The following is a 9180-nucleotide window of genomic DNA, read 5'->3' as shown; positions in this document are numbered from 1 at the left end:
TTAAACAACTAATAACTTTGCAAATGCAAGGAATGAAATACATTTGTTCAAGTAAAGTGATTATAATAGTGGATATTTGAATGATCATTTCTACTGTAACCTTAACTATATGTGTTATGCGCTGGCAAGGATGTAACACTCGGCCAGCTTCCAAAGCCACACACCCAAACCATCAGACAACGAGCTGTGCTGTCAAAAAAGACAGATTTGGGTACCAAGCCCTTCACAGCTTTCATGCCTACTGAGAGAGGGAGGCTGAGTCGTAAGAGAACATAGCTAGGAGTAAAAAGACATGCATGTCCACACCTTGGCAAAAGAGTACATTACAAAAGTCAAGAGGGAAGGAGGGAATAGCAACTGCAGCGGTGATCATTCAGACATCTACTCATGATAAGTTTACTTGTACCGCTGTAGTACATTGATTATATTTATCACTGCTACAGTAGCTCTAGCTTTATGAGTAGACTACTCTAACGTACTACTTTTGTGAAAAGGAAGGTGGAGGGTTCAGGAGGCCCTGGAGAATAGCCCTAGAAAAACTATATCTAGACATAGAGATGGAATTGAGCTTGTATTGTTTTGTAAAAGTATTTACAGAGGACAAAGTTGCTGCTTCTAGAATGTGCCTAGAATTCCTTCCTTCCAAAAAGTCGCAGATGAAGCCAAGGCCCTTGTAGAGTGAGCCTTCACCTTGCCTGGAATAGTTTTGAGATGGGAATAACAAAAGACAATAGCCTGAGACAACCATTAAGAACTAGTCTGCTTTGACACAGGTGCCCCTTACCGTCACAAGAATGGAACAGTTGATCAGAAGATCTGAACAATTTTGCTCTGTCATGATTATACCTGAGCTGCCTGTGGACATCCAAGGTAAAGAGTATCCTTTCTCCATTATTTTTAGGTTCAGGAAAGAAAACAAGATGATGCATATTTGGCTTAAAATAAACTGATACCGAGTTTGGCATAAGGGAAGGATTAGTTCTCAAGAAAACTCTGCTTGTGAAAAATGAGATAGGGTTGACTCACCTTAAGATCTTGCAACTCAGATACTCTTGAAGAAGTCAGAGCAATCAGTAAAACAGTATTCCACATTAACAACCTCAAGACAGACATATGAGTTGATTTAAAATGGAGCAAGAGATAGCTTCCGTAACACAAAATTAAAATTCCAAGGAGGCGCCACCAGTTTTCTTGGGGTCTCTTTTGCAACAACCCCCTTTCCAAAATATTGCATTGAAAGAGGAGGATCCATGGGCAGACATGCTGGCTGACAAATGAACCTTGATAGAAGAGTGAGATAGGCCATAGAACAGTAACACTAGCAAATGTAAAACAAGAGAGACAGTTGCCTTAAATGGGTTGTGGTTATGATCCTGGCACCAAATAGAAAAACATTTCCATTTGCTAACTTTTCTGGTAGCAGCCTTTTTTTCTGTCAGTTAGTACCTGCTGCATGTCCTCAGTAAACAGTTGCTTAAAAGGTATTAAGGCCCTGTCACGCAGGCAGTTAGATGAAGTTTGGTATTGGGATGTATCGAACATCCTTGTCCTTGTGTGAGTAGATCTCATTTATGAGTAGGCTTATGGTAATTCCCCTTGGCCAATTCCAAAAGAAGGATGAATCACTAATGCCTGGGCCAGAATGGAATCATCACAGTGATCTTGGGGAATTCCTTCTGAACCTTCAGAGGTACCCTGCACATCAGTGTAAAGGGTGGAAAAGCACACCAGAAAATTCCTGCCCAAGGAAAAGAAAAAACATCTGTCTTCCAGGCCTTCTTGCATAGAGTCTCTAGAGCAGAATTTTGCCAGCTGATTGTTCAGAGAGGAAGCAGAAACGTCTACTTGAGGAACTACCCATAGCTGGATCAAATGTTAAAACCCACCAATATAATTTCAGTTTGTGAGAGTCTGCCTTTATCCTGCTCTGCTTGTCTATCACATGATTCTGCTTTGATGGAATATAGGATGGTTGTAGAGTGAAATTGTGCTATAACACTATATCTCAAGCTAATGTGGCTAATCATCTCTAGTTCCCTCTTGCTTATTAATGTACCACATCACTGTGGTGTTGTCTGTTATTATTTGAATAGGTTCTAGGGAACCAGAAGTGATTCAGGTAATTGAGTGTCTTGATAAGAGCAAACTTCTCATTGATGTTTATGCTCTTGAATCTGTTGATACTGCTCTCCAAGCAAAGTCTGAAGTGTATATCATGATTGACTGCTTTGGAACAGGGAAGGAAAAGGCGAGACTGTGATTTAGGGATATTTGCTGTCTCTACTCAGTAGTTTCTCTTTTGACAAATCCCAGAATTGGAATTTGAAAGGGTAATTGATTGTGATTAAGTGAAAGAAATAATGGCCACAGTAATCTACTTCATCTTGTTTCATACCTACATACATATTCACAATGCTCAAGTAAAACCAGTTCAGTAACTAGTTGCTTTCACACATGGACCATCTTACACTTTCCCCATTAAGAACTTTCTTACTGAGTTGGTGAGATCATGTGAATGAAAGTCTGGTCTTGTTAATATATTTTAGCATATATGTATATGTCTAGATTTTTGCTTCAAAGCTTTTGTTTGTTTTTCATAAAATATGTCATTTTCAGATAAAATTGTTGGGGATTGAAGTAATTGAATAAGGACAGGCATTTTAGTTTCAGACTTCATATCCTTTAGAAAATACATGTTAACTTGTTATTTTAGCAACTTTTTAAGTGTAGTATTTAAAATCAGTCTATATTTCTGGCCATTTGTCCCCACCACCCCCATTATGTTTGGCTTTGTGCAGGTGTCTTGAGCTAAGACTTTAAGAGGTATCACAAACACACACACACAGTGGGTGCATGCACTCATTGATCCACATTGTCTATGTCAAACTAGATAATCATGCAACACTGGATTACAATTTGCTTATAGATCTAAACACTGCATGGCTGATATAATCGCTATAGTACTTCATAAATCCTTGGCACATCTAGAGAACACGAATTTTTGTTTAAACCTGTTCTGCTCGTTTGCGCGGAGTAACGCGCACTGGCAGTTAGCTTGTGGGCGGCGCAAGCGGTGTCGCTGGGATAAATCTTAATTGGCTAGTGACACACATGTTCAGCTAATTGCACACTGTTTCAGCCTGTTTACCCGCTGCTTGGCAGCAGACGCGCAGTTGCAGCCTTTTAAACACTACCGGCTACAGGCACTCTGTCTCACGGCAGCTTAGCTATCAGTACATTTCTGACTATTTTATTCTTATGTTACTTCAAAATATATGCTCTGTTTCATTCCATTTTACAAAAGGGAATACATTTACATTTGTACAATACTGTCTGGGGCTTTTTAGTGCTTATTTACAAAAATAAAAAAGGTTGTTGTAGGGGCTCGAACCCTGCCTGCCTACTCATAGAGGCGGGTACTCTACCACTAAGCTATTATTTCTTGGCTTACTTTGCATATTTAGTTCTTATATCCTTTTCCACTGACTGCTAACTGTGATTGCGCTAGTAGCACACCAGCACACAGTAGCAAACATTCTGAGGTTTAACAAAAAAAGGTTTTCATTTACTTTTATGACATCTCTTCACTTTATACACTGATGGCCAGTCGGGGCATGTGTTGTATAGTGTGTTTATTCACATTTTCATGGCCTTTCGTGGCTGTTTACTTTCAGCCATTCTAGTTTTCTCGCGTGTCCACTTGCAGAGCTTAGCCTACAGACCGCCCTACTCTCTTACGGACCGTGTAAGAGTTACTGGTGTGATTCAGCATGCCTCATGCACCTCATGCATATGCATGACATGCTGACATCACACAGTTTAACTGCAGCCTCCGTGTAAGAGTTATAACTCTTACACAGAGGCTTCCTGAATCTGGCCCATTGTTTTATATTCTTTTACTTTATATCTCAAAAAGACTTGAGACTGCCTTAGAATGTTCCACAACACCAAAGTGTCGTTTTCTGGATTCATCAAGTACAGGGCACTTCATCTGCAAATAACTCTCTAACTTATTATTGATATTGAGAAATCTACCTGGTTATGTTTTCCCTTGAAGCACCCCATGATACATTATCACTATTGCAAATAAAGTTTGAATTCCACCCATAAATATTATTCCCTGATGAAAATGTATTACTTCTCCCAAAGTTCTTCTAAGCTCCATGATGGTAGTTTTAGATGGAATAGAAGTACATCCCAGAATAACCCCTCCAACCAATAATCCCTTACCACCACAAATCTGCCATTATTGTCTTTTTTTTCTATCATTATTGGAGCTGTCTCACAATCAGTATTTCTCCCCTTTTCTTTGCCCTCAATATTTTGCTGAATGTCGATACTAAAATTCCTTCTTTCTCCATTTCTTGTACTCAGTTCTATCCAAGCATGTCTTCTGTGGCATTGTTGTTTACTCTGTATACTTAATTCAGTGCTCTGTGATTTTTGTCTATAGCTGTAAGGCCTTTTACTTCCTGTACTAATGTTCACAAAGTGGCACTTAGATAAAAAGCTATTGTTTGTATATTATATATGGCAGTTGTCTTGAATGTGTATTTCCAACTTTTAGCCTCAATGCTCATACTTTGGTTTGGCAGGTTGATCTTCTCATTTCTAGTTCAACCTATGCCACATTTTCTAGACATATTGCTTCAATAAAATGCTCAAAAGCTAGATTTTGAAACCCCCATCCCACTTAACTTCCAGCAAAAGCACACATAACCATGTACATTTTCCAAAAAGGAAATTTACCCCTCCAGATAGCATTTGCCTCAAATGAACAGCTGCACACACAGGCATTACTTATCCTCAAATTAAGGTTACCCATGCTAGAGTGCATGATAGAGCCTGAGCTCTCACACAGATTCTGTCTGTTGTCTTTCATAAATAAAATAAATCTTTATTCCCAACCTGGATGTGAAGAAAAGCTTGCATGTTTTCAGTAAATATTAACCATTAGCCTTATGAAAAGGTGCACTGGTTATCCTTAAATAAACTAAGCTGTGCATTGTTATATTAAATGCATAAAGCTGCTAAGAAGACAACTACTTGTATAACTTACTCTGTTCCCCCAATTTCAAACTTAATTTATTTTGCACTGAATTGCTTGTCAATGTACCTTTAAGTGTTAATTTTAATTACATTGTGTCATGCACATTTAACTCAGAACACGCTATCCAGGCCTCTCAAGACTAATTCCTTGCACCTGCACACTGTTCAAGTAAAGTGTCTTTTAGTAATGGGTGAAAAAAGGTAGTAACTGTGAATGCAAGAAAGAACCCTTTTAGATTTCACTCAGACAACACTATTCAGACCTTTCATAGTTAAACAACTAATAACTTTGCAAATGCAAGGAATGAAATACATTTGTTCAAGTAAAGTGATTATAATAGTGGATATTTGAATGATCATTTCTACTGTAACCTTAACTATATGTGTTATGCGCTGGCAAGGATGTAACACTCGGCCAGCTTCCAAAGCCACACACCCAAACCATCAGACAACGAGCTGTGCTGTCAAAAAAGACAGATTTGGGTACCAAGCCCTTCACAGCTTTCATGCCTACTGAGAGAGGGAGGCTGAGTCGTAAGAGAACATAGCTAGGAGTAAAAAGACATGCATGTCCACACCTTGGCAAAAGAGTACATTACAAAGTCAAGAGGGAAGGAGGGAATAGCAACTGCAGCGGTGATCATTCAGACATCTACTCATGATAAGTTTACTTGTACCGCTGTAGTACATTGATTATATTTATCACTGCTACAGTAGCTCTAGCTTTATGAGTAGACTACTCTAGCATTACTACTTTTGTGAAAAGGAAGGTGGAGGGTTCAGGAGGCCCTGGAGAATAGCCCTAGAAAAACTATATCTAGACATAGAGATGGAATTGAGCTTGTATTGTTTTGTAAAAGTATTTACAGAGGACAAAGTTGCTGCTTCTAGAATGTGCCTAGAATTCCTTCCTTCCAAAAGTCGCAGATGAAGCCAAGGCCCTTGTAGAGTGAGCCTTCACCTTGCCTGGAATAGTTTTGAGATGGGAATAACAAAAGACAATAGCCTGAGACAACCATTAAGAACTAGTCTGCTTTGACACAGGTGCCCCTTACCGTCACAAGAATGGAACAGTTGATCAGAAGATCTGAACAATTTTGCTCTGTCATGATTATACCTGAGCTGCCTGTGGACATCCAAGGTAAAGAGTATCCTTTCTCCATTATTTTTAGGTTCAGGAAAGAAAACAAGATGATGCATATTTGGCTTAAAATAAACTGATACCGAGTTTGGCATAAGGGAAGGATTAGTTCTCAAGAAAACTCTGCTTGTGAAAAATGAGATAGGGTTGACTCACCTTAAGATCTTGCAACTCAGATACTCTTGAAGAAGTCAGAGCAATCAGTAAAACAGTATTCCACATTAACAACCTCAAGACAGACATATGAGTTGATTTAAAATGGAGCAAGAGATAGCTTCCGTAACACAAAATTAAAATTCCAAGGAGGCGCCACCAGTTTTCTTGGGGTCTCTTTTGCAACAACCCCCTTTCCAAAATATTGCATTGAAAGAGGAGGATCCATGGGCAGACATGCTGGCTGACAAATGAACCTTGATAGAAGAGTGAGATAGGCCATAGAACAGTAACACTAGCAAATGTAAAACAAGAGAGACAGTTGCCTTAAATGGGTTGTGGTTATGATCCTGGCACCAAATAGAAAAACATTTCCATTTGCTAACTTTTCTGGTAGCAGCCTTTTTTTCTGTCAGTTAGTACCTGCTGCATGTCCTCAGTAAACAGTTGCTTAAAAGGTATTAAGGCCCTGTCACGCAGGCAGTTAGATGAAGTTTGGTATTGGGATGTATCGAACATCCTTGTCCTTGTGTGAGTAGATCTCATTTATGAGTAGGCTTATGGTAATTCCCCTTGGCCAATTCCAAAGAAGGATGAATCACTAATGCCTGGGCCAGAATGGAATCATCACAGTGATCTTGGGGAATTCCTTCTGAACCTTCAGAGGTACCCTGCACATCAGTGTAAAGGGTGGAAAAGCACACCAGAAAATTCCTGCCCAAGGAAAAGAAAAAACATCTGTCTTCCAGGCCTTCTTGCATAGAGTCTCTAGAGCAGAATTTTGCCAGCTGATTGTTCAGAGAGGAAGCAGAAACGTCTACTTGAGGAACTACCCATAGCTGGATCAAATGTTAAAACCCACCAATATAATTTCAGTTTGTGAGAGTCTGCCTTTATCCTGCTCTGCTTGTCTATCACATGATTCTGCTTTGATGGAATATAGGATGGTTGTAGAGTGAAATTGTGCTATAACACTATATCTCAAGCTAATGTGGCTAATCATCTCTAGTTCCCTCTTGCTTATTAATGTACCACATCACTGTGGTGTTGTCTGTTATTATTTGAATAGGTTCTAGGGAACCAGAAGTGATTCAGGTAATTGAGTGTCTTGATAAGAGCAAACTTCTCATTGATGTTTATGCTCTTGAATCTGTTGATACTGCTCTCCAAGCAAAGTCTGAAGTGTATATCATGATTGACTGCTTTGGAACAGGGAAGGAAAAGGCGAGACTGTGATTTAGGGATATTTGCTGTCTCTACTCAGTAGTTTCTCTTTTGACAAATCCCAGAATTGGAATTTGAAAGGGTAATTGATTGTGATTAAGTGAAAGAAATAATGGCCACAGTAATCTACTTCATCTTGTTTCATACCTACATACATATTCACAATGCTCAAGTAAAACCAGTTCAGTAACTAGTTGCTTTCACACATGGACCATCTTACACTTTCCCCATTAAGAACTTTCTTACTGAGTTGGTGAGATCATGTGAATGAAAGTCTGGTCTTGTTAATATATTTTAGCATATATGTATATGTCTAGATTTTTGCTTCAAAGCTTTTGTTTGTTTTTCATAAAATATGTCATTTTCAGATAAAATTGTTGGGGATTGAAGTAATTGAATAAGGACAGGCATTTTAGTTTCAGACTTCATATCCTTTAGAAAATACATGTTAACTTGTTATTTTAGCAACTTTTTAAGTGTAGTATTTAAAATCAGTCTATATTTCTGGCCATTTGTCCCCACCACCCCCATTATGTTTGGCTTTGTGCAGGTGTCTTGAGCTAAGACTTTAAGAGGTATCACAAACACACACACACAGTGGGTGCATGCACTCATTGATCCACATTGTCTATGTCAAACTAGATAATCATGCAACACTGGATTACAATTTGCTTATAGATCTAAACACTGCATGGCTGATATAATCGCTATAGTACTTCATAAATCCTTGGCACATCTAGAGAACACGAATTGCTATGTCAGAATGTTGTTCATCAATTTTAGTTCTGCCTTTAACACTGTCATACCCCAGAATCTGATATCAAAGTCGATTCAGCTGGCCATCAACACCCCCTCATGTCACTGGATATTGGACTTTCTAATCAACAGACCCCAAAAAGTATGTGTGGGAAATAACAGTTCAATTAGTATTACATTGAGCATGGGTGTCCCTCAGGAATGCATCCTGAGTCCTCAGCTGTTCACCTTGTTGATGCAAAACTGCATGGCCAATCATGAATGCAACAAAATCATCAAGTTCACGGATGATACCACTGTCATAGGTCTTGTCAGAAATGGTGAGGAAAGGGCCTACAAGAATGAAGTGAAACATCTGATAGGCTGGAGCAACAGCAACAATCTAGCCTTAAATGTAAGCAAGACCAAAGAATTAATAGTGGACTTCAGTGGGACTCAGGAGATGCATCAACTTCTAGAAATTAAGGGAGCGGTAGTGGAAAGAGTCAAAAATACCAAGTTCCTGGGGGTGCACATCTCAGATGACCTATGCTGGTCAATTCATATTAGTCACACAGTGAAGAAGGCACAACAATGTCTGCACTTCCTCCGAGCACTGAGAAGGCAAACCTGTCTCAATCCACCCTGAAAGCCTTCTACAGTGTTCCATCGAGAGCATCCTCTCAAATAACATCATAGTTTGGTATGGTAACTGCAAAGGATCTGATCGCAAGGTTCTCCTGACGGTAGTGAGGGCAACAGAAAGTCATTGGTTCCTCACTCCCATACATGGATGATCTGCACAAGACATCTAGATCAGTGATGGTGAACCTTTTGAGTTCGGTATGTCAAAAATTCAGAAAATGTCTAACTTGACT

This window comes from Protopterus annectens, chromosome 7.part0 (assembly GCF_019279795.1).
Source record: "Protopterus annectens isolate FY-2018-M chromosome 7.part0, PAN1.0, whole genome shotgun sequence".
NCBI classification, from domain to species: Eukaryota; Metazoa; Chordata; order Ceratodontiformes; family Protopteridae; genus Protopterus; species Protopterus annectens.
The sequence above is the reverse complement of the archived record's forward strand: the minus strand, read 5'-3'. Positions refer to the sequence as shown.